The 20,786-nt window shown below is 37.1% G+C and overlaps 1 pseudogene; it reads right to left on the reverse strand.

The window, feature by feature from the left end:
* Positions 1–5,087: 5,087 nt before the first annotated feature.
* Positions 5,088–19,728, reverse strand: LOC148205030 (uncharacterized; annotated as a pseudogene).
* Positions 19,729–20,786: the final 1,058 nt, after the last annotated feature.

Raw genomic sequence — 20,786 nt, forward strand, 5'->3', positions numbered from 1 at the left:
CTTAGAGAACAAGGAGAAATCCTTTCCAATAGGACAGAGACAAGTGGCAAAAATCCTCTCAAATGAGAGAGTGACATGTGGTAACTACCAATGGAAAAATTCTCCATTCCTAAAGTGACACATGGTCACTAACTAGGAGGAAAACTCTTCAATGGGATGCCTCCACATGCCTTGTGTCGCAACCGGAATCGCGACGGGACGACGATCCAAAAAGAAACGGCATTTTGAAAAGAGATTTTGGAGTCGCCACCATAGTTTATTACGGAAAACTACGGAAAAACCTCAAAACGATAAAGCACGGTCCACGAAAACCAAAGATTGGGTTCGGGAGTCGGTTACGCGTGGGGAAGGTGTTAGCACCCCACAACGCCTACCCTAAGGCAGTACCTTTAATCAAATGCACGAATATGATGTGGTTTTCAAAATGTTTAATTATCCCCTAAAATAAAATTCTAAATAAACAAAACATATTTTTTAGTTTTTTGGGCCCGACAAGGATTGACCTTGCTCCTACGTATTCTCATTCAAAATGAGAAATCAGGGTTACGTAGTTCTAGTTAAGAGATTGTTTGTTGTTTGGAAAAGCAGATGTTTTTTTAATTTTTGGAGTTTTTTATGTTTTTAATATTTTCGAGAAAAAGAAGGTAATGAGTACTAGGCCAACGCGAACGGTCGCACGAGTACTCATACCTTTAAAACGATATTTTAATATGTTTAATTATTTTTTAAGAAGAGAAATAACGATATTAAGCACTAGGACGATGCGGACGATCACACGAGCACTCATACCGTTATTTACTTATTTAGGAAAACTTGAGAATATTGAGTGCTAGGCTGATGCGGACGATCGCACGAGCACTCATACCCTTGTTTAATATTACGTAAATAAGAGAGAAAAGTATTGAACACTAGGACGATGCGAACGATCACACGAGTGTTCAACCTTTAAACGTATTTTTGAAATTTTATTTAAGAAAAGAAGAAAAAAGTTTTTAGCACAAGGACGACGCGAGCGGTCACACGTGCGCTTAAACCTTTAAATATTTTTGTAATAAATTTTTTATAAGAAAGAAGAAGAGGTTTTTAGCACAAGGACGACGCGAGCGGTCACACGTGTACTTAACCTTCAAAACGTTTTTGTAATAATTTTTATAAAAAAAGAAGAAGAGGTTTTTAGCACAAGGACGACGCGAGCGGTCACACGTGTACTTAAACCTTTAAAAATATTCTTGTAAATTCTTTCATTTAACCTATAAATATTATATATTTCAGGATAAGTACATGTCTAAAATAATTAGATAGAACAAAATAGGATAAGAGAATAATAAATATATATAAAAAAATATAAAAATAAAATAAATAAGCAAAAGAAATCAAAGTGGCCGAACGAGCGTTCGTTGGGGATAGGACGAACGTTCACTGGTAAAGGACACTAAATGACGAGTGTTCGTCGAGAGAGCTAACGAACGGATGTTTAAAAATGTGGGATGAATGACAAGCGTTCGTCGAGAGATATAATGCACGGACGTTGGGAACGAAGGCTGAATGACGAACGCTCATTGAAGACATGACGAACGGACGTTGAGAAATTGAGGTTGAGAGACGAGCGTTCGTTGGGGAGATAATGAACGAACGTTTGGTCAGGAAGCTTAATGACGAACGCTCGTTGAAGACATGACGAACGGACGTTGAGAAATTGAGGCTGAGAGACGAGCGTTCATTGTGGAGATAATGAAAGAACGTTTGGTCAGGAAGCTAAATGACGAACGCTCGTTGAAGACATGACGAACGGACGTTGAGAAATTGAGGCTGAGAGACGAGCGTTCATTGGGTAGATGACGAATGGACATTCATAAATGGAAGCCTAATAACGAACACTCGTTATTGAACGGACGTTTAAACAGTGACTTAATGACGAACGTTCGTTATTGAAATAACGAACAGACGTTCGAAAATGGAAGCTTAAGGACGAACGTTCGTTATTGAAATGACGAACGGATGTTCAAAAATGTAAGCTTAAGGACGAACGTTCGTTATTGACACGACGAACGGACGTTCAAAAATGTAAGCTTAATGACGAACGTTCGTTATTGACATGACGAACGGACGTTCAAACAGGGAAACCTAAAGACGAACGTTCGTTATGACGAACGGACGTTTAGACAGGTAAGCTTAAATGACGAACGTTCGTTATTGAAAACGAACGAACGTGTGGACAGAAAAGCTCAAGGACGAACGCTCATCATTGAAATGACGAACGAACGTTTAGACAGGGAAACCTAATGACGAACGTTCGTTATTGGAATGACGAACGGACGTTTAGACAGGGAAGCCTAATAACGAACGCTCGTCGTTGAAATGACAAGTGGACGTTTGGACAATGAAGCTCAATGACGAACGCTCGTTATCGAAAATGACGAACGGACGTTCGTTGGGGAGATGGCTGTCAAACAGTCCGTCCAAGAAATGTCCGAACGGACGTTTGGATAAGAGGCTAAATAACGAACGCACCAAAAAAGGCCCAAGGTTCCTGGACGTACGCTCAATTCTGGGCCTGGCCCAGTTGAATGGTTTCTAACCTAGAATTTCCTAGGGGTTCTACCTTCCCACTCTCATTCATTCCTTCACGCCGGCTTGTGCCCTCTCCAGAGATCTAAGATCTCCTACTCAGCACCACGACTCACTGCCATCTCCGTCAGAGCCGGCCACCGTTGCTTCAACCAGAACACGTCTTGGGCTCGCCGGCGACGACTCGCGCTCCATAACCACCGCCAGCCATGACACCACCGTCTCCATTCTTTCTCTTTTAAAAAAAAACAGTGATTCTCAGGGAGGGTCTTCCTCCGCGCTACACACCGACGCTACACTCCGTTCGCGACCACCGCTGCCTCCGATGCCACACCGCCGCGCCCTATAGCTGGACCAGAGACATCACCGGCGGCAAACGCTGATGTTGGAAACGCCTTCGCTGCTCGCAGGTATCCTCACGGGTCTCCCTTTTACGCCTGGGATAGAAACGCCGCCACCGGCATCCCCCTTTGCTCGACCCTAATTCACGCCGGCGGAACTCCCAGCCACCGTTGCCGGCGTGGCAGATGATTGTTCTACCAATTTCTCTTATCTCTGTGTTTAGGTTTTCTCATTTGGTTATTTGAATCTGTTTTGGTGTTGTTTGTTGCCAGAGCAATGAAGACAGACTTTGATTTTTTCAGTTAATGGTGTAGTCAGTGAAGATAGGTGGTGACCGTGAGATGTTAGTACTGGCCGTGGGTGTTAATATGTCTCGTGGCAGTGGGTGAATATGGATAAAAGGAGTTGGAGGTTCAGTGTCAAGAAAGGATGAAGATGGATGCTTAGAGGAAGAGGATAAACGAATGCTATAAGATTCTAAAATGGGGAATGTGGCAGAATCACCATAGCATAAGCAAAATGGCATAAACATAAAAAGGCAGTTATACAGTAAACATACATGATCACACAGGGGAGCAAGATGCTTACCTCTCGGAGCTCTAAGGCTGCTGCTAGCTGCGAGAATCCGGTGACTTCCTCTCCTTCCTCCTCTGGCCTTTGTCTTTCTTTTCCGGTGCCAATGGTGGATATGCTTCTGTGACTGGATGATCGCTCCAGATGAACGTCCCTCGTGTGCCCCCCTTTTCCTCCTTTTTTCTCTCTCTGATCCAACCTCCCCTCCTAAAATCTTGGCAAATATTCCCCCATAACCACCTTGTCCCCCCTCTCCAAAAATCTTGGAAAAAAACTCCTTAACCACCTTGTCCCCTCTCCCCAGACACGCATCCCATACGCGCCCTCTTCCACGTTTTCCATTTTTTATTTTTATTTTTTTTCAATTTTATTTTATTTTTTAATTATTTTCAGTTTTAATTTTATTTTTCAATTTTTTAATTATTTTGATTAATTAACTCTATTAAAACAAATTGAAGATAAGAAAAATAGAAATTGAATTAAAAGCAAAAATCTAAATACATAAAAAATAGAATAAAACAAAAAGGTAAAATAAAATAATAAAAAAAAACCAATAAAAACACATTTTTTCAACCCGGACAAAATTGAGTGTTGACACCTTGGACGAAATCTTTCTCCCTTGTCCTCCAAGCTTAGCCAAAATTTTGACTTTTTAGTCAACACACCCATTTTGGATGTCCAAGCATAGTCAACTTTGGGCCTTGGCCTTTGTGGACTTGTTTGGTCAAAATCCTATTCTACTTGGCCTAAAATACAAGACCCAATTGAAATCGTACACTACTAGGCCCATAATACAAAGCCCAAATAAAATCTAGACTACTTGGTCCAAAATACAAAGCCCAAATAAAATCTAGACTACTTGGCCTAAAATACAAGACCCAAAATTATTCTTACTCTACTAAATCTTTATGAAGACTTAAGATGGCCTAAGAGAAAGAGTCTAGGCCCATCTTCTATAGATGTCTCCAACTCTTCACTAATGTGCTAGGTCATGGCAAGGGGTATGCCATCATCCCTCCCTTTTGAAAAGGATTTGCCCTCAAATCTTCAACATGGGCTAAAGGCAACTTTCTTTTCTTCATAATCTTTAATTCTTCCTTATTTTTCCACCAGGGTCAAATACCCATTTTATAACACAAGTTATAACAAGTGTTCTAATAGTGAGTATGTGAAAGATATAGCTCCCAATAATGATACACCTTAAATCAAATGAATGATTAAAGTCTTGGAAAGTAGGAGCATTTTTCTTGAAAATTTTATTTCCCACACAAGGATGCTTTGGGTCTTTTCTTGCCATGCTTCTAGAGGAAGATGGCAAGGAGACCTTTACACTTTTACACAAGCTTTTGGCCCTTAACATCATAATTTTCTTGTTGGGGCACTCTTGAGACTTGTGAATCATGCTTTGACACTTAGAACAAAAGGTGTCTTATTTTCTTTTTACCTTCTTCTTTATCTCTTTCTTTTTCAATTTTCTTTGTCATTTATGCTTAATCCTCTTCCACTTGAGAAGGTATGAGAGGATAAACTACAAACTCCTCTTTATTGTGAGTGATGGTTATTTCATTGGTGTGGCCATTATGTAGGGATTCTCTATAAAAAATTCAAGGCCTTCCGAATAAAATGTGACAAGCATCCATAGGTACTATATCACATAGCACACTATCTTCATAACTCCCTATGCATAATTTAACCATCACTTGTTGATTAACTTCCAATTCCTTGTGCTCATTGATCCATTGAAGTTTATAAGATTGAGGATGAGGAAAAGTAGGTAATCCAAGCTTGTCAACCAACCTAGTGCTACAACAATTTGAACAGGAGACACTATCCACAACAAGGGAACATGTTTTGTCTAAGATTTTACATCTAGTGTGAAAGATGTTATCTTTTTTTGTGTGCTCTTGTGAACTAAGTTGATTATGAAGAACCCTTCTTATCATAAGAAGTTCTCCCTCACAAGGATGGGCATCCTCACTTGCGTTTTCTTGTTGTTTCTTTGTACCACTTCTCTCACTCTCACTCTCACTTTCCTCATCTTGGCTACTATATACATCAATACCCCTTAAGATCATGGTCTTTTTGGTGAGGCATTGTGATGCAATGTGACCTCTACCAAGACACTTGAAACACTTAATTTCACTAGTGTGAGTATGAGATGATGTTCCCACACTTGGCCTCTCTTTTTCTTTCTTTTCTCTCTTCTCCCTCCCTAGATTCCTAGAGGGTTCTTCTTTTACCACTTGCTTACCCTCCCTCTTGTAGTCTTTCTTAACACTAGAGTTGGAGTGGAAAGCTTTCAAACCTTTTCTTAAGAGTTGTTGCTCTACCTTAATGCAAATTTGTACAAGGTCATTTAAGTCTTGGTAGGGCAACAATTCCACTCTATCCCTTATCTCAAGATTAAGACCACTTAGAAACCTAGAGATGGTGGTCTCTTCTTCCTCCCTAATTCCCGCCCTCAACATGTAGAGCTCCATCTTTTGCCTATAGCTCTCAATGCTCATGTCTCTTTGTTGGAGCCTTTGGACTTTTTCCATTAGCTCCCTATGATAGTATGAGGGAATGTGCCTTCTTCTCATGGCACATTTCAAGCCAATCTAATAGGTGACTTGGGGAAAATTAGAGAGTCTTCTCTCTCTCACAAGGGAGGTCCATCAATACATGGCATTTCCTTAGAAACTAAATGTGGCGAATGTGACCTTTCTTTCCTCACTCACTTGATGACACTCAAAGAGTTGTTCAACTTTCATCTCCCAATCTAAGTATGCCTCAACATCTTCTTTACCATGGAAATAAGGGAGGTCTACTCTAATCTCTCTTGAAGTATGCTCTCTATCACGAGTTCTATATGGGTGTGTGAGTTGAGATGGGGTTTTAGAACTCCTCCTTGAATGACTCCTACTTCTCTTTATTTTCTCTTGGGCTTTTTTTTTTTGTTTCTCATTAAGGAAACTTAGCAAGATACTCTTCTCTTTCAATTCTTTCTTTTTCTTTGGGAAGAGTTTCTTGCCTTTGCCAAATTTTAAGTGACTTTAGCTCTTTTGCTAAATTTTTCAAAGTGGGTTTAACATCCTCACTAGAGTCACTTTCAAAGTGGGCCAACTCTGGGAGTAAGGTGGCTAGAGGAAGCCACTTGGGTTGCTCTAGCCTAGGGTGACCTTAAAAGAATAGTGTGGCACAAAAATGGCAGCATAACTTTGCTCTAATTCAAAGGTGATTACATGATGAAGGGCACCTCTATTTATAGGCTAAGGTTACAAAAAATTGGGATTGCTTTCTGGGTTTTTGAGACTATAAGGTGTTCACGTCTTATGCTATAAAGGATTTTGAGTTTAGGCAGGAGAGTCCATTGAGAGGAGAGTTCTCTCTATTCTTGCTTGTATAACTCTATCATTATAGTGGTTTCCTTCAACTAAGGTTGTTGAAAGCAAACTAGATGTAGGCTTTACCGAACCAGTATAAATTATTTGTGTTGATCTCTCCTTTCTTCTGCTTTTGTTGTTGTTCATATACTTGTTAGATTGCATTCCAAGAAAATCTCAAAGATTTTGAAAAGCTTTTGAAAGATCAAATTTTTTAAAGGGCTAACAAATTTACCTCTCCCGCCCACTTGGTTGAGATAATTGGTATCAATTTTCTCTTTTGTGTGGGACTTGCGATATTAAAGAATGTTGAATATTTTAATGGTGCTTTATGTTCTTTTGGTGAATTGGTTTACAAATCACGCAAATGTAATATTGAAAGTGCATGCTTATATATAAAGTGAAAAAAACAAAAGTGAGAACTAAGAGAGAGTGGGTTCCATGTCGGATCCAATTTAAAAGAGAAGTGATTCACACCTCATTGGTGGGTGTAAGTGAGAAAAAAAAGGGGTGCGCCCAGTATAAAGTCAAATGTTTATGTTTTAGTTTGACTTGGTTATGTTGATAATTATTTGATGACTATTAATTGTTGATAGGGGAAGTCAAGCTTCTATACATTTCGGTTTTTATGATGAATAAGGTTAAATGATTAATAATGGTTTTAATCATTCTTACACGATAAAATTGCATAACAAGTGTTTATATCTTTAACATGTTAGTGCTAGATGTTTGAATCCATTCATGATGAATGAAATAAGACTAAAACAGATTGGAAATCTAGTTTCTGTTATAAATAATTGATTATATAAATGGTATAATCCATTAGTTTAAGACAGAACACTTAGAAAGTTTAACTGGAGCAAATCACTCTATTATAATCGATTACATAAGTTACATAACCGATTAAAACAGAGAGATAAACATAATCTGTTAAGAAAGGTCAATGGATGAATAATAGGCAGGATAGTTGATTACATAAGTTCTATAATCGATTAAAACAGAAAGCATGGTCTAATCCATTACACAGGAAGCTTAATCTATTTCGACTGTTAGAAGTAGTAGTTATAGGCATACGTGTTGCATTAATTGATTATACATGTGTAATAATCTATTAAAACAGAGGCAAAAGCATAATAGTTCATGCTGATAATATAATCGATTAAACTGTGTCAAGATTTGAATTTTCTATACAAACCTCACTCGAGACCTATTTCTTTAACATTCTAATTTTCATATAATAGATTTTTTGAGTTTTGAATGCAGGTGCTCTAAAGAAACGTACTTGGAGGAAGTAAAGCTTCATTGGCGATCATATATCAAGAATTCATTCAAGACATTTGGACTTCACTGTTTCTTATTCATCTCCACTTTGAAAAGTGTGATTCAATCAGGTTCTTCAGCAATATGTAATATTGAATACTATGCGTGGATAGCCAAGGTTGAGAGTTGGTGTTTGCTCTTGTGATTTGTAGGAGATTGAGTGATTCATCTCTTTGTTGTTTGACAGTGAGAGATTCCTCTCTTGTATTTTCTATTTTTGATTTGAGTGGTATGAGGAGTGCAATTGAGATTTTCATTGTATTCTTGTAAACTCAAATCTTTATTAGTGAATTCCCTTCAACTAAGGTTGTTGAAGGAGAACTAGATGTAAGCTTGTGATAGTCGAACCAGTCTAGAGTGTTGTGTCTTGATCTTTCTTTCATTCTTTTTTACTTAGTTGATTCATTGATCTTTGACTATTGATTTCAAGACTCAAGAACTCATAAAAATTTGAAAAAGATTTAAAATAGGTTAAAACCAATTTACCTCCCCCCCTCCCTTCTTGGTTTGGGATTTAAGGCTTCTCATTTCTAACAATTAGCACCGGAGCTGGGTGATTGAATTTTAATCAGTTCAACAAGAACCATATGGCCAATATATCTCAAACTTTTGGAGAAAGAGCTTCCACAAATAGGCCTCCTTGTTGAAACAACTTTTAGGGGCCTCAAAGCCAACAAAACCTAGTTACATGATTAAGAAAACTAATTACTATTTACTAAAAAAACTAGGTGGGGAAAAATGCATTATTACAAATAAAAGAAAGTGAATGCAAATACATGATTAAACCTATCTAATGGATGTATGAATAAAGGAAACTAATACGTACTTTATGAATCAGATGCAATGAAGAAAGAGTATGTAAAACTTAATAAGCAAAAGCCTAAAGTTACACTACAATTCTTTTACAAAAAGAAGAAAGAAAAAAGTACTAATGAAAGAACTGAAACATGAAAATGATCCTAATTCTATGGATGAAAAGCTATCATGCAAAGTTTGAAATTAAATCTCAACTGGAAACAAGAATATTGAAAAAGATAGAAACTAAACAGAATTGAAACATGAAAGAAACCAAAATTGAGTCATGAAAACGAATGCAATGCATGAAACATGTAATCAATGCAGAATACCTATATACATGGTCCAGAAAATAACATCTCAATGTATTGAATCTGAAACTTCATATAACAGAACAAATTGAAAGGAAACAAAGGATATCAACTTCCAAACTAAAGTAACCTAAAATGCCATAAACAGAAATACTAAAAATCCAAATGACAAATTAAGAACATTGGGTAAAAGTAGAATTCAAAGATAAATGTGCATTAAACTGGACAAAAGAATCTCAATTACTCTCAGAAAGACATTTTGAAAAGTTAAGTCATCTTTGGGGTCTTTTTAGTTCATATTTCAGAACTTAAAGTGGTAATTCTCATTCAATCCCCCAATTTTTTGCACATCTAACTCAGAATTATAGCTTTAACCAAAAACATCATAAAATCAAATTGAACAAAATAGATGCGAGAAACATAAAGGTAAGAGATAAGAATCCTAAAATAACAAGACTGGAAATTTAAATGGTAGAAGAGTAAATTGAAACAGTGGCAATCAAGAATGTAAAAAGAAACAACTCAAACATAGAATTTTTATTGAAAGCTGAAATCCAAATACAAGATACCAGAGTCAAAGATTCCATCATTTTTTCACCCAATGGAAAGATCCAAGAACCCTAGTGAAGCACAGAACGTATCTACCCTCTACGAAAGCTTAAAGTCTAAACTAAAGCAAGAGAATCAAAAACCCTATCTAAGTATAGCGTTTGTCACTCACTACACACATATTATACACATTACAAGACTTCCCTTTATATAGGGAAAGTCAAAAAACGAAAAAGAAAGAAAGGGGAAAAGGGAATGAACTAAAAACAAACTTGGAAGCTTCGCGCTCTTATTTTTCAACGAACTCTAAACCATTCTGCAACGTGCCTCCAACTTCCATTTTGCCCGATCAATCTTCTGGGCCGATTAACTTCTTTTTGGGTTGCGGATCTTCTGGTCTTTGTCCCAATTGATCCATGGAGCTCTGCTTCTCTTCTTCTGCGCTTGACAAACCCTAACTTGAGGGTTGAGAAAATTTGGGGAAAGAAGCCCCCTCTTGCACGAATGAAACACGAAGTATAGAGACCCCTTCAGCTTTGGATAATTGTAGCATGAAATGGGGTGTTGCTCCCTCCACCACCACACCTTTCTCCCTCCACCTCCCCTTTATTATTTTGCTCCTCAATAAAATTTTATTTTTAGAGTTATTATTTTTTAATTTTACCCATTCACAACCTATTTCACAAATAACCTATTCTAGTCCCGTACATGAGTAAAATACTTTTCTTTCATTTTAACATTATACTTCTTTCTCTCTTTCTTTCGTCGTTGTGAGATACTACAAGTTGCAAAGGTTGGTGGTGGTGGAAAGAATTATCAAGCAGTCTCCCTCTCGTGGTGCATTTGCTCTCATGGTGCAATGCTTGTCGTGCTTCCTCCAGGTGCATATTCGAATAAACCTTGAAAACAAACCCTAAAATAAAAAACGTAACCTTTAAACGAAGGTCACATCCTTCAACGGATGTCAACATCCGTTTAAGGTAAAACGGATGTCGACATTCGTTTTTCCTTAAACGGATGTTGACATCCGTTGAAGGATGTCACCTCCGTTTAAAGGTTACGTTTTTTATTTTAGGGTTTATTTTATTAGGGGACATCCGTTGAAGGATGTCACTTCCGTTGATGTATACTTCCTTACGTTGGTCGACGATCTGGACGCTCCTCCACACCACGGCAGCGACACTCCTTCACACTACGGCGGCAATGGAAGCTTTCAAACCAAAAAAAAAACTCGGAAGAAAAAGGAATGTAAGCGCGGGAGGTGGGGAGGTGAAACGGAAATGGGGAAAGGGGAAGAGAGTTTCGTGGATGGGTGCTAGGAAAGTAAAATTAGGGTTTCAATTTATTTAAAATAGGGTAAAAGTAAAAATCTTTTTAACTTAAGGATACAATTGTATTTAAAATAATGTGGGGAGATGGAGGAAGTATAGGGTGGTGGTGGAGGGAGCAACATCCCATGAAATGTTGCGTTTCATTAATCCGCACCAAACGCTTCAACCCATTCTTTCAAATCAGCGTGGGCCTAGATTGCTTGGCCCAAATAGCTTTCTTTAGCACAACCATTCCAGCACTGACCCAATTCAAATTTCTTCAGCCACTGCCAGCAAAATTAAAACACTAGGCTCTTTAATAACGCTGGCCCATTAAGAGCTTGGCCCAAACAACACCCTTTTAACCCAATCCAATGTATTTTCTTCATCTCCTAATTTGCATGAAAGAAAGAATTTAAGAGTTTTAATCAGCAAAATAAAATCCTATAATTCTAAAAATAAATGTTTACATTTAAAGAAAAAAACAAAACATCATTTATAAGAAAAATACTATTTATCATCTAAAAACACAAAATTAGTATTATTTTTACAAAACTCTAAAATTGAAGAAAAATCTATAAACTATCATAATTCTAGAAATAAGAAGCTAAAAGAAACTAAAATTATCTTATAAACATAAAAAAATAGGTAAATTTAGAGAGTTATCACACCCCAAACTTAGAAAATTGCCCTCTTGGGTAGGGAAAACTAAAACGAAAAGAAGAAAATAAAGACTCAAACTATAAAAGAAAAGACCTTAACCAAAAACTCAGAAACACAAGACCTATTCACAACTAATTCAATCCTGTCAATTCTATCATTTTCCAGCCATTTCATTCATTCAGAACTGCATAATCATATTTGTCAACATTAAATCTTAGTATAAGCAATCCCAGCATTTGAAAAACAACTAAATTTAGGCAATTTCAGCAATGAACACATTCAGAAAAGCATAAATCATTTTCAGCCTCACAGGAACAAGTTTTTGCACTCAAATTCACTCAACTGTTTAGGGTTGTCCTGTTTCACTCACTCATAACATGTTAATTTCAATTCTTAAATTTGAAAAGATTCTAAGCGACAATGCTCAGCTCATGGTTTCATCTAAATCAAAAGGTCTTTAATGGCTTGTAATGTAATGGCATGAAAGGTTAGAAAACACAAGGCTAATGGAAATATAGAAACTGTGAAGATGAGGAAAGATCCTAGAACTCAATGCACTGTTTTTGATATTTTGGCCAGTCTAATTTTTTCATTTCTTTCTTTCTGGTTTTTAAACTCTTTCAGGTCTCATTTTTCAATTCTTTTGCTATTTTTTCTCTTTTCCATACGTTCTCTTTTCTTTTTCAAACAACCAGATTTGTTCAACTCCTTTTTTTTCACTTATGGCCTTTCTTTTCTATTTCACTCACCAAGTTTCAGCTCCCCCTACTTCTCACAAGTCTCTAAAGGTTGATTAATGATGGGGTAAAAAGGGCTTGTAATGAATGAAAACAAAAAAAAGGCTAAAGCTCAAAATAAAGGTACAGTGGTAAGAAATTGAAATGATAAAGCTAAATGGCTATGGATAAAAGGAAAGAATTCCTAAATCATGTCTAAATTCTACCAAGAGCAAGCTTATCACAAAGAATCAATGCAAAATCAGAAATAAAGACAAACATGCATGAAATCACACCAGAAAGAAAAAAAATTTGGGCCCAAAATCTCTTCAAGGTTAAGAATTTTGCCAAAACTGAATTGCTACCCTCTTTTATGCAAAAATTACTTTATTGGACTGAACTTAGATGCAAAAATATGCTAGAACAACTTCTACTTGAATCTAAAGCAGAAAATACTATTAATAGTTCTAATTAAGAGAAATAAATTGAGAAATGAATTGAATCAATAAGAAATAAATAAAAGCATGAGATAAAACCTAACAAAACCTAAAAATCTCTAACAGCATGACCTAAACTATGTACAACGTATACAAAGATAACTAGACTCAACTAAAACCTAAAACAACTATTACATCAAAGCTCTACGAGAAAAAAAAATAGTAAAAGAGAGCCTAAGACAATTACTAATTGAAAGCTAAAAACACAACATGAAACAAGAAACAAGAATAGAAGAAAAAGAACCTAATATGATTTCTAATTACAGAAACAATGGAAAGAATAGGGTCTAAACAATCCTACAAACAACCTAATGAAACCTAAAAATAGAAAAAATTAGGTATTTACAAACCAAAATTAAGAATGGCTATTTACAACTAAAAGCTCAATATTTACAAACTCAATCAGACCTACAACTAAAGGGAAAAAGAGCTTAGAAGAAAAAATACCCCTAATTTTTACTACGAAAACACATATTAACATAATTATATCAGAGGGGAAACAAAAAATTTGGACATATACCTTCTCACCCCCACACTTAAGAGGCACATTGCCCTCAATGTGTGAGTGAGTAAGGTTTCCTAGTCAACGCAGAACAACAACAGATATATACAGATCAAACCAAATCAAAATTATACAAAAATGGAATTGAGGAAACACAAATTGAACAAGACATGTACAGAACAGAATTAGGAAAAAGAAAACTAAAACTACAAAGCTACAATAAGAAGACATTTTTTCAAATTGGCCACAAGTCAAAAATGATTTTTTTAATTTTTATGTAAAACAACAGATTTTCTATCCTATTATTCTCTACACTACCTATTATTATGCAATCTAACAAAAGAAACCTATAGCTACAATTAAAAAGAAGGGTAAGGAATGAGCTTATTGGTTTTCCTCCAATATGTTTAGCTCCTCTGTGTAAGGTCTTCATGGCTGCAATGCCTTTCTCCTTTCTATATTTCTACTGCAGCAGCAACAACTCTCTATTCATGACTGGCATCTGCTGATTCTGTGTGTACAACACACCTTGCTGCAACAACCAAAGCTCCTCTGTGCCTTTAGTGTATGCAGCCTCCTTCAAATCAGAATATGCAATAAGTGTATCATCAATCTCAGCAGATTTAACAGCTACATCATCCAAATCAAAGTTAATATGAACAATTGAATCATAAAATTGTGCATAATTTTCAAGAATGAAATCAGAGTCATCCATCAGATCATCAAGCAGTTCATCAGAAGTTAATGTATTAAAATCAGAGCACCCATCATTAGATGCATTTATACAATTCACAACAAAAATTTCCTGTAACATTTCACGATGATCAAACAGATCAGGCATAGCAGGTAACTCATGTAAAATATTGAAAACAGTGTGCATTTCAGATAGACCATTAGTAAGATCAAGATCAAAGTTAACCTGGACTAGCTCATCAAAAACAATCTTACTAGTATAAAGAAGTTTAATGGGTGCATCTATACACTCTAAAAAGTTGTCCTCCACTGAAACAATCTCAAAGTCAGTCCAAGAATATGGAAAAACAACATATATATCAATGTGTTCTATGTCAAATGTTGAATGAAGACTATGAGAATGCATAAAAAAAACCGTTGAAGGCAAATTTTTATTGGTTCAACTTTCAAAAGATCAAAAGCATTAAAATGAAGTTGAACATCAACAATATTAATTGGAATATTAAGCTCAGAGAAAACTTGTTTTCTTGATTCACCAATTGCATCATCAGAGTCATTTTCAGCTAGCTTGCACAACAACTTTCTTGCCTCAGTTGGGGTCTTGTCTAGTAGAGAGCCTCCAACTGCTGCGTCAACCAACACCTTGTCTTTGTAAAGCAGACCCTCATAAAAGTAGACTAGAAGCCTAAGCTTTGAAATCTGGTGGTTGGGGCAAATTGTGCATAGATTGTTGAATCTTTCCCAATATTTAGCCAGACTCTCTTCTTGAGACTATGCAATGGCAGTGCTCTCCCTCTTGAGGTTAACTCCTTTTGCTGTTGGAAAGTACTTGTTGAGGAATCTTGTATGCATCTCCTACCAACCTTTAAAAGAATAATGTTGGTAGATCGTTCACTCTCTGGCTACACTTTGCAGGGACATTGAAAAGCTCTTATCAGCATTGATTCCTCTGAAACCCCAGCAGGCATCATGGAGGAGCACACACAACTAAACTCTTTCATGTGCTTGTGTGGGTCTTCATGTGCTGGCCCATGGAACTTAGGTGTTCTCTTGATCAACTTGTATAACCAGTCCCGAGAATCAACCATCTCCTCCAGTCTAATGTAAAACCTATTTTGGACCTGGAATATACTTCAAGCAGAGATTATACCAAACACATAGAAGAAAAATAGGACGAGAACCCACTATTTACAGATTAAAAAAAGTTCAACAACTAATGTTATACACACAGAAAAAGAAAAATAAAAACCTACAAGGCTAACTCTACAATTCTAAAACTTAAGTCGCCAAAGTCCCCGGGTCATCCGTGTGACAAGCGGATATTCGAGTAAGTATTCCCGTCTGTCACGCAGGTGGCCTTGGTTCGATCCCCGGCAACGACACCATTTGTTAAACTGCTTTATAGCCTCCTAAAGCATAACTAAATTTGTTCCCACTAATGTAATATAGGGATGACCAGAATATCAATCCTAGGACTCAATGAATTTAAGTTTAAAGTGTTTGGTTAATTCTTGCTTTTATTCTATTTACTAACTGTTAGAATATTTATCCTATTTATCATGATTATATTGTATCTAGGGTTACCCTATTTATCATGATTATATTGTGTCTAGGGTTACCCTATTTATCATGATTATATTGTGTCTAGGGTTACTCTATTTACCATTATTAAATTGTGTCTAAGGTTAGACTAATTATCATGTACTCTTGTATCAATTTATTTTTATAAATAGAAGATTATGAGAAGGATCAATTAAGCCCTCAAAAATTATTTCACAGTTTCAATATCAAGTTGGTATCAGAGCAGGTTCTTTGAGTCTCTTCCTACTCTATATTTGTTGCTGCCGGTGGCTAGTAGCCGCCACCACCAACGGCCTTAAAATTTCATCTTTTGTGAAATACCTCAATGAGCAGTCTAATTCTGATTTGTGTCTAGTCTCCAAACCTTAGTTGTTGTCCGCAACTATCTGGCACTATTTGTCGCTATCTGGCGTTGTTTGTCGTTGTTCAGGCACCGTTTGGAGCTGTCTAGAGCCGTTTGTCGTTGTCTGGTGCCATTTGTCATTGTCCATCTAACAATATTTTGCCACCGTGAGGAGTTGTCCACAGAAGTTTGTTACCATCAACCTCTGTTCCCGACGTCGTTCGCCACTATTTGCCACTGTCCGTTGTTTCCCACCGTCCACCGCTGTCCGCTGCTGCCCATAGTTCGTCATTGTCCACTGCCGACCATCGTCTATTGTCGTTTGTTACCATCTACTGCCACAGTTTAGTCCGACGACTATTGGATCTAGATCGTCTCCTTGAGCAAGAGGGTTAGTTCTCATCCAGGCGCCGCAATGCATGCAACATCGGTCCGACATCTACCTCCGTCATCGTCACATTTTCCCTGGCAAAGTTAGGGGTTTTGTGTGCCTTGAGGAGCGCGACCCACCCCTAGTCGTTGCCTCATTCTCATCCACATGCGCTGTCATGCACGAGTTCTCTTTGATAAGCTTCCGGTACGTGTTTGTCACATGCCACCTTCCCGGTGTCGGAATCACACCGCGCCACTGTCCTTCTTCTTGCTCGACCAAATAGAAAATAAACTCTCTGTTTCAACATTTTACCTCTGTTTCAGCATTATTCCTTAGCCTCCTTTGATAATATTTGTTTAGCTTTGCATATTGTAGCAATTGTGATGTTCTTGATGACTTGTGTCATTTATTTAAAAGTCTCTAAGGAGAGTCAGTGTTATCAACTAGTTAACACCAAGGAATTTCAACACTAAAGTCATGGGTTAAAGGTTGCTCATGACATGAGGGAGAGTCTATTTCTAGAAAGATTAAGAATCTTAGTCAAACAATTTCACCAGTCCCTTGTCAGATTTGTTTTTGGATGCTTTGATGAATTATGGAGACAATTATGATCTTCCACGTTCATGATTTGTCATTGGTGCATCATCATTTTCAGCCACTACAGGCCACATCAATCAATGATGGCAATTTAGTCCCTGTAGTTTGTTGTTTTCAACCACTACAAGCCCCCATCGGTCAATGATGACAATTTAGTCCCTGTAGTATGTTTCAGCCACTACAGACCCCATCAATCAGTGATGGAAGTTTAGTCACTACAGTTTGTTTCAGCCACTACAGACCCCATCAGTAAGTGATGGCAATCCCTACAGATCTCCTTTAGCCACTACAGGCTCCATTCTTACTTGATGGTAGTTTAGTACCTACAGTTTGGTCACTTTCAACCACTACAGGCTCCATCAGTCACTGATGGTAATTTAATCCCTGTAGTTTGTCGTTTTTAGCCACTACAGGCCCCATCCTTACTTGATGGCAGTTTAGTCCTACAGTTTGGTCGCTTTCAACCACTACAGGCCCCATCAGCCACTGATGGCAATTTAATCCTTGTAGTTTGTCGCTTTTAGCCACTACAAGCCCCATCCTTTCTCAATGGAATCCAGTCTCTGCAGTTTGTCGCTTTTAGCCATGTAGGCCCCATCCTTACTTCATGGCAATCCAGTTTCTGCAATTTGTCATTGTCTACCACTTGTCATTCACTTTTTATGGAAATCAACTTTGTCAAAGTCATCCTACTTGAAGGTTCATGGTGCTAGACGAAGTTTCGTGGTTGTCCAATATTATTCTCCATAAGATTATGAGAGTCTCTTTGGTTACGCTAGTTTGTGAGTCCAATTTGGTTTATAAACATTTTCTCGATAGTCTGAAGCATATGTACATCTTGTTCGGAGCCAAAGTTACCACGTCTATTGTCTCGACATTTTAGACAAGTTGATTTTGTTTGATTTAGTTTATTTATTCCAAGCTTGGCACATACAATTTGTATGCTCCAGCTTGAGGGGGAGTGTTAGAATATTTAGCCTATTTATCATGATTATATTGTATCTAGGGTTACCCTATTTATCATGATTATATTTTGTCTAGGGTTACCCTATATATCATGATTATATTGTGTTTAGGGTTACCCTATTTACCTTGATTATATTGTGTCTAGGCTTACCCTATTTATCATGATTATATTGTGTATAAGGTTACCCTAATTATCATGTATTCTTGTATCCATTTATTTTTATAAATAAAAGATTATAAGAGGGATCCCTCAAGAATTATTTTACAGTTTCAATCTCAAGTCTAACTAACTAATGCAAGGTGGAGACATGTAATATGAATGAAACTAAAAGGAAACGAATTAAAACTAAAATCTGTTTAGAAGAAGAAATAATATGAACTAAAAGGAAAATAAAAGAAAATAGAGATCTAAACTACCTAAAATAGAAACAGTACCTAATTTTTATAGCTAATATGATCTATTGATTTACAAAGACATTAGAAATGCATAGTACAATTGAGAAATCTAATTATTAACCAAGTCAAACAAATAGCTAAGAATCTGGAAAATTGAAATGTAAACAGAAGCAAAACTTTATTTAACAGAAAATGTTCAAAATAATAAAAGATCATTACCTAAGCTAAAACACATTACAATACATCCAGCAAATGCAAAGAAGTTAAAGAATGAAATTAAAAACATAGGCAGGACATACAATCATAGACAGATGCACATTGATTTGGATGAAATAAGTCACAAGGAAGACATCCTGTAAATATTTAAACTCACTTTGGAGTAGTCTGATTCATATTGCAGAACCTGTTTTGGCAATTCACACTCATTCATCTAACCAATTTCCAAAACATCTTTAACCTAAATCAACTAGAGATCATGAAGCAGAATCAAAGAATTCTATTTCTATAAAAGTAAAATCATGTGAAAGAAATTAAAAGCAATCAGAAGTGTAAAACTCCAAAGTAAGAACAATAAAAGGAATCAAAATTGAATTAAACTTTAAAAACAAGAGTACATAATACCAGAAATCACTGAAAATCACGGCCTGTCACCTTCGCAACTCAATGAAATCCAAAATCGAAGAATAGATTCTCTATACACTAAGAAAGCGCGATAAACCCTAGCTACTTTTAAAGCAAAACGAAGAACCCTAAACCTGTTCACGGCGTCTGTCACCCAGCGTCTGTCACCCAGCGTTACTCAACACTTGCGTTCTCGAATCGTCTCACGATCGCCTCTCACGGGTGCAGTCTGTCACCCTCCACCATCAAAACTACTATTTACAGAGGAAGCCCTTTTTTACAGTGTTCATAAACAAAAAGAGAAAATAATATGAGAACATTCGTAGCTTTGACGTTTCGCGCTTCGCTTCTCATCGGACGATCAACGTTTTTTCTGCTCTACCCATGAGGCGCGCCTTCAGCCCTCCGATCGTACCACAACACTCTTATTCGAGCTTCCTCCACACGTGCACATGCATGGGGTCACTTCATCACTCTAGTAAGTTGCACTTGAGCCCTAGAGCTCCACTTTCTCTTTTTTTTTCTCCTATGTGAACCCTAGGATGAGAGGGTTGAGCTGTTTCTACTGAATGAAGCATGTATTACTGACCCCCTTGCAAGGCAGCAGCTTCAGCCTCCAAAACTATGTCGTTCCACTTAAGATCCATTGCAGCAGCCCAATATGAAATGTTGCAGTACAGCGGCCCAAAATGGCATAAAAGTTTGGGGTGTTACTCCCTCCACCACCACAACTTGCTTCCTCCACCACTCCATTCCTCTTTTAGCCTTTTTTTTTATTTTTTCATTCCTAGTTTACCCTTATTAAAATTTTAGGGTTAATATTATTTAAAATCTCACGTGGGCATTCATTCTCTTTATCATTCTTTTCTCTTTTTCTTTATTATTTTTCTCAGGTTGTCTCTTACGTTTCACTACCCTTGGGTTGTCTCTCATGTTCCACTTCTTCTTCTCTTTTATAGAATTGTGATGTGAGAGTGTGATGGACTTTGTGTTTAGTAAGATTGAAAGTGGGCAAAGCAATTCATCTTCAGCCGTGAGTGTGGTGGTGCTTCAAGGTGCTGTGAGAGACGTGAGAGGTTCAGAGGCGTGCAGGTGCGTAATAAAACCCTAAAATATAAACCATATAATCTTTAAACGGATGTGAGCATCCGTCAACGGATGTCAACATCCGTTTAAGGGAAAACGGATGTCAACATCCGTCGACGGATATCGACATCCGTTTCAGATCCAAACGGATACCCGACATCCGTTTTTGGTCCGGTTATCTTCTTCCTTTCTCCTAACACACGCACACAGCAAAAAAATGCAGAGTAGAGCACAACACATAACACAGCACAGAGATATATGCATTGCACTTAAAAAAAAAATATCATCACTAACCTTGTGAGAAAAAATGGAAGATGAGAAACGAATGTGATGGAGTTTGGATGAGAATCTGGGAGGGTTGGGAGGTGCGTGAGAAGGGGTAGAAAGATAGATTTTAGGGTTAAAGGAAATAATTAGGATTAAAAAATAAAAAGGTTATTTGTGTAATTATAAAAGGTTAGTTTTGTAATTCAAAAAATATGTAATAAAATTGGGGAGGTGGAGGGAGAAAATGTGGTGGTGGAGGGAGTAACACCCAAAAGTTTGTTAGTCCCAAAATTAAAACTTGATGCAACATTGAGCATCAGCTGCCAAACCTCACAACACATTTCAAAGGGCT

Source organism: Vigna umbellata, chromosome 1, assembly GCF_029865625.1.
Source record: "Vigna umbellata cultivar VRB3 chromosome 1, Vumbellata_1.0, whole genome shotgun sequence".
NCBI lineage: Eukaryota > Viridiplantae > Streptophyta > Magnoliopsida > Fabales > Fabaceae > Vigna > Vigna umbellata.